Raw genomic sequence first — 5,890 nt, 5'->3', positions numbered from 1 at the left:
AGGGGCCTCACGGGCCTCTGACGTCATTATAATGCGCGAGGCCGGGGTAATGGGCGGAGGGAGATTAGAGTCCTGGACCCATCTGTTCGCAGAAGCGCTTTGGCTGCTGGAAACTGCAAATCCCAGGTTGTTCGTCGGATAAGCGGGTTGGATCTTCCATGCTTCACCACATCTCTCGAAAATCTGTTGAGTTGTGTGGAGATACCGAGTTTATAGGGCCCCCCGGTTTAGGTAGCAGGGCGAGCGACTACACTTCCCAGACTGCATCAGGCAGGAATGGGGTCGAAACAATGGGCTAAGCAGAGGAGGGAAAAGGAGGAAGAGAGAGGCGGTTGCGAACAGAAAGCTGTCCTGCATGAAAGGAAAGCGTCCCCGTTTCTTGAAACCCAGATTTAAGAGGCTAATCCAGCGTTAACCAAACTTGTAGAAGGTGCCGATCGTTATTCCTAAAACTTGCCGCCTTAGCCTACCCACTCCAGAATTGTTAGATTTCAAACGAAACCATGCAAAGTTTGGTGGGAAGACCCTCTTTCTGAATGTACCTTTATCATCAGTCCGTTACTTTTCCTGCGAGCCTCACAGATTTCTCATCGCCTACGCTGTAAATCCCAAGTTTGTAGCTTCAAATGCAAAGCAGGCGTTTTGTGATCCCTGTTAACCTCCCCAGGCTTCTGACCAGCAGTGCCACACCACCAGTGACACAGCTGGAGGGAAGCAAAGGAAGTTGTTACTCCCTGTGAAGATTTTAAAAAATGAACTCACTCCGCCACCCACATAAAACTAGTTTTCTTCCTCAAACTTGATTCTCCAATAGAATTTAACTGCTCGTATTTCAGATAACCCATCTATTTCACACATTGATGCCTTTGAAAGTAACTTTTTCTAGATTACCCTCCACCAATTAAGTGCCCACTGTATGTTAGACTCAGAGCTAGATGCTGGAGTTGCAATGGTGACAAGTCATTCTCTAATCCTAGGGAGCTCGCAATTAAGAAGGAACTTTTAAAAAGTGAACAAACCATGGCATTTAGGTGGTAAGTGCCTTAAAAGAAGTGACTTGTGCGTGCAGCTGGAATTCCTGGGTGGGGACCTCACTTGTCATAGCATAACCAAGCGCATGAATTCTGGAGCAAACTGCCTGCATTCAAACCCCAATGCTACCATTTACAGTGTGTGACCTGGGAAAAATACATTCTCTCTGTAAAATGGGAATGATGATAGAACGTACCTCATATGGTTCTTAGAAGATTAGAGTTTTGTTTGTTTGTTTTGTGTTTTGGTTAATTCTCATCTGAGGATATTTTTTCCATTGATTTTTTTTATAGATTTACTATTTATTAGAGCATCAAAAATATGGAATATTTAGACATGAATCTGAAAAAAGGTGTAAGAGATCTAAACAGTAAAAATTATAAAACACTGCTAAAAGAAATTAAGATCTAAATAAATGAATACATTTACAATGTTCATGAGTCAAAAGACTCTATATAGTTACAATATCAGTTATTCCAAAATTGATCTACAGATTCAATACAATCTCAATAAAAATCTTAGGATGTGTTTTGTAGAAATTGACAAATTGATTCTAAAATTCACATGGAAATGCAAAGGACCTAGAATGGCCTAAACAATTTTGGCAAAAAACAAAGTAGGATGACTACATGGCTTCAATTAAGGCAGTGTGTTAATGGCATCAAAATAGACAAGTAGATCAATGCAACAAAACAGCATCTAGGGCTGGGCCCACACAGACATGGACAACTGATTTGAGGCAATGGTGCAAAGGCAACTCAGTAGAAAAGGAACCATGCTTTCAAAAAATGGTGCTACAATAGGCAATCCATTTAAAAAGGGAAGGAGGGAGGAACTTAGGTCCATACCTCACACCCTATACAAAATTTAATTCAAAACAGATGATAGAGCTAAATGTAAAATTTTAAATTATAAAGACAGGAAGGAAACATAGGAAAAAGCCTTTATAAACTTGGGTAAGGTAAATATTTCTTAAATATGATACTAAAACCACAATCCATAAAAGAACAAACTGAAAAATTGGACCTCATCAATATTGAAATCTTTTTTTTTAAGGTTTATTCGTTTTTGTTTTTGTTTTTGTTTTTCTTTTTTTTAAAATATATTTTATTGATTTTTTACAGAGAGGAAGGGAGAGGGATAGAGAGTTAGAAACATCGATGAGAGAGAAACATCGATCAGCTGCCTCCTGCACACCTCCCACTGGGGATGTGCCCGTAACCAAGGTACTTGCCCTTGACCGGAACCGAACCTGGGACCCTTCAGTCCGCAGGCTGACGCTCTATCCACTGAGCCAAACTGGTTTCAGCAATATTGAAATCTTATGCTCTTCAAAAGCTACTGTTAAGAGAATGAAAAGACAAACCACAAGCTGGGAGAAAATATTGAAAATCACATCTATGAAAGAGGACTAGTGTCGATAATATATAAAGACCTCTTACATATCAATAAAAAGAAAACCCAATTAAAACATAGGCAGAAAATATCAACACCATTGATATTTTTAGAGAGAGTGAGGCAGAGAGAGAGAAACATCAAGGTGAGAAAGACATATCAATTGGTTGCCTCCCACACATGCCCAGACTGGGTTGGGGGATCAAGCCTGCAACCCAGGTATAGACATGCCCTTGACTGGAATCAAACCCGATGCTCTAACTACTGGCTAGGGCAGGATTAGAATTTAATTATTGTTAATTGGCTAATAATTACTTAGCCAGAGTAGGCTTCCTTTTGCCTTTTCTGCTACTAGTAGAATCCTTGCCTAAGTATACACTGAATATTTATTTTATTTTATACATTTGACAAATAGTAAGCATCTACTCTGCACAGAAGCATTGTTTTAGGTAAAGAATATAGACAATAGCTGAGTGCAAAGCCTTTCTTTGTGAATCAAAGAAGTTATATATGTTGTGGATCACAGAAAACCGCTCTTCCAAACACCTAAAATATGCCTCCCTTTCCCAGCCTCATTAAAATGTGTGGTTACGGGCAGGCTACAGGTTACAGAGAACTAACATTTATTATGCCCTTTCATCTATGCAATTCCTCTTAATCTCCCCCAACAAACCCTGAGGTGGGTATTGTTGCCATTTTACATATTGGAAACAAAGGCACAGAGCTGTTAATAAAACATCACTGCTGGTAGGAGACAGTAGCAGGATTTAAGTCTGGAATTTTTTGGTTCCAGAACCCCAGCTCTGTAAAATGGCTCAGGATAGCAAGAGAAAAGCTATAACCAGTTACTTCAAGAAGCCACCTACTTAGCAACTAATCATGTCCAGGATTTCCCATGAATCAACAGTTGCTTCGCAGTCTTCCTTCAGCACAGCATGAGTGGCTTAGAAAACTTGTTGGCCACTTAGAAATTCTGCCATTCTCACCCAGGGTTTACATATCTTTCAGGGAACAGATCTGGCAATGAGGGGAGAAGAAATGGGGAAATGGAGAGAGGTAGGTAGAGTAGGGAAGGACTGGCTAAATATGAAAAATCACTGGCTAAATATGAAAAATCACAGAAGGTCAGTGTTGGAAGCAAGGACATTTAGTCTGGACTCGTCATTTAAATATGAAGAAACGAGACCCAAGGAAGGAAATGTCTCATCCAAAATTACCTAGGAACTTAGTGAGAAGGGTCTGGAACTGTGCTGTTCAATGTGGTAGCCTCTAGCATGTGGCTATGGAGCACTTGAACCTGAACTTGAAATGTGACTAGTCTGAATTGAGATAAGCTGTATCAAATATGCATTCAATTTCAAAGATTACAAATGGGGGGGGAATGTAAAATATGTCAATTTTTTATATTGGTTACATGTTGAAATAATATTTTGGAGCCCAGCCTGCATGACTCAGTGGTTGAGCATCACCTCAATCTATGAACCAGGAGGTCACAGTTCAATTCCCAGTCAGGGCACATGCCTGGGTTTCAGGCTCCATCTCCAGTAGGGGGTTGTACAGGAGGCAGCCGATCAATGATTCTCTCCCATCATTGATGTTTCTATCTCTTTTTCCCTCTCCCTTTCTCTCTGAAATCAGTAAATAAATATATATATATATAAAGAAATAATATTTTGGATATATTTAATACTATAATAAAAATATATAAGAAAAATTTAAATTACATATATGGCTCACATTTGTGGCTCAGATTATATTTCTATTGGACAATGCTTATCTGGAACCTATTATCTTCCCACGTCCAGGTGAGTGTCCCTACTCTGTTTTCTAGAGTTTCTTCTAACAAATCATTTACCACCTTTTATGTGCCAGTTGCTGAGTGGCAATCAAGTTGTGATCTAACTGAGGATAAGATCAAAACACAGCAAAGGATAACAGTCCTGGTGAGTTCTATTTTATATACTTCCTAGAATGATGGTTCTTTTTTAAAAAAAATATATATATATTTTATTGATTTTTTTACAGAGAAAAAGAAAGAGGGATAGAAAGTCAGAAACATCGATGAGAGAGAGAGAAACATGGATCAGCTGCCTCCTGCACAACCCCCCACTGGGGATGTGCCCGCAACCAAGATACATGCTCTTGACTGGAACCGAACCTGGGACCCTTCAGTTCGCAGGCCGACGCTCTATCCACTGAGCCAAACCGGTCAGGGCTAGAATGATGGTTCTTAACTCTATCAGCTCTGGTGTTCCCTTTTAATAGCAAATATTTTTTATGACACTCCCTTTACTGTTTTGAGATAAAGTTTGTAGATGATATAACCTAACTACACACATATATTTAAAAAAAAAAATGATGGTGTCTTAACCCTAACAGAAGAAAGAAAAAATCACTATGGTAGGAAACATAATTTGATGCTTATATCTATAAATACAGAGACTGGACAAAAATCATACACCTATGGATGAGGACAGTGGGGGGAGGTAAGGGCAGAAGGTGGGGTGGGAAATGGGTGGAGGGGAGCTATGGGGGGGAAAAGGAGAAATAATTGTAATAATCTGAATAAAGATTTATTTATAAATAGGATTACCTTGAATATGACAGTACAAATGCAGAACACCATGAGTGACACTGCTACCCATTATGGTAACTCAATAAATTCCTGAACAAAACAAAGTACAATCTTCCTTCCATTTACGTGATAATTAAATTCCTTGAAAACTCAGCACATATCACAACCCTGCAAAATTACTTCAACTTTACATATAAAATACAGGTTCAAGATCAATTATTGTGACCAGTGTTTTCACTTACATGAATGTTCAATAGAAACACATTTTCAAAAGAAACATATTTTTCTCAATATGTTTTTACTAGAGGCCCGGTGCACGAAATTCGTGCACGGGGGTGGGGTGGTGTCCCTCAGCCCAGCCTGCAACCTCTCCAATCTGGGACCCCTCGAGGGATATCTGACTGCCCGTTTAGGCCCGATCCCACCACCGGGATCGGGCCTAAACGGGCAGTCGGACATCGCTCTCACAATCCAGGACTGCTGGCTCCCAACTGCTTGCCTGCCTGCCTTCCTGATTGCCCCTAACCGCTTCTGCCTGCCAGCCTGATCACCCCCCAACCGCTCCCCTGCCAGCCTGATTGATGCCTAACTGCTCCCCTGCCAGCCTGTTTTCCCCTAACTGCCCTCCCCTGCAGGCCTGGTCACCCCTAACTGCCCTCCCCTGCAGGCCTGGTCCCCCGCAACTGCTCTCCCCTGCAGGCCTGGGTCCCTCCCAACCGCCTTTCCCTGCAGGCCTGGTCGCCCCCAACCTCCCTCCTCTGCCAGCTTGGTCACCCCTAACTGCCCTCCCCTGCAGGCTTGATCGCCCCCAACTGCCCTCCCTTGCAGGCCTGGTCCCTCCCAACTGCCCTCCCTTGCTGGCCATCTTGTGGTGGCCATCTTGTGTCC

Source organism: Plecotus auritus (genome assembly GCF_963455305.1).
Source record: "Plecotus auritus genome assembly, chromosome: 4".
Classification (NCBI taxonomy): domain Eukaryota; kingdom Metazoa; phylum Chordata; class Mammalia; order Chiroptera; family Vespertilionidae; genus Plecotus; species Plecotus auritus.
Note: the sequence above shows the minus strand (reverse complement) of the source record.